Raw genomic sequence first — 814 nt, 5'->3', positions numbered from 1 at the left:
AGAAGATTCGCAAACATCGCGCTGCATATGCCATGACTACTCCTCCTCGAGCGTTCATCCCTCTTGCCATGTCGACGGACGGTACCCTGCATCCTGACACCCTCCGCTTCATTTGGTATCTCGCGGACATCATTGCTCAGCGCTCAATGCCTCTTGAGGATGCGGCGTTTGGTCGGCACTTCGTGCCTGATGACGGACCTGCTGCTGAGGTCTTGGCTCGCAAACGCGCCGCCACCTATCAGCGCCTCACCATGCAGCTGACGCTGGAAGCGCTCTTGTCTGGTGCGAGGCGCATGACGCCCTTGCGGGCGCAAGCACTTCTCGAGCCAGAGGACAGCTCCTGCTCGGACTTTGTCGAGTCGCCCGAGGAGTCTTCGCCGGAGGTCTCCGACTCCGATGGGGGACACCCTTCGAGTGGCCCCGACGATCGGCGCGGAGCTGGCGAGGCGTCTCCGTCCCTCACTGTGACGTCGGGTGCCTCCGGAGAGCTCGACACCACTGGGGTGCTTGCTGCTGGTCCGAGCTCGCCTGCTTCCTCCCCGGCATCGGTCGGGTCACGCCGGTCCTTGGGCATTGCCGCGGCGTCGCCGCCGTCACGGGCGGCTACCGCTGACTCGGCTACCGCTGACTCGGAGGCTAGCGAGGAGGACTACCTCGAGCGGTACCGTGTTCCTGTGTCCAGCCTCCCTCCGTCCGCTGCCCCAGGCGGACCCCCGGGCAACGCCGGCTCCTTGTCGGCGGCTGCCCTTTCTCCGTCCGCGGCCGCCCGCTTTTGTGGCGGCAGCGGACGTCTCGACTGACAGTGGTCAGTCGG

This window comes from Guillardia theta (genome assembly GCF_000315625.1).
Source record: "Guillardia theta CCMP2712 unplaced genomic scaffold GUITHscaffold_90, whole genome shotgun sequence".
Classification (NCBI taxonomy): Eukaryota; class Cryptophyceae; order Pyrenomonadales; family Geminigeraceae; genus Guillardia; species Guillardia theta.
Note: the sequence above shows the minus strand (reverse complement) of the source record.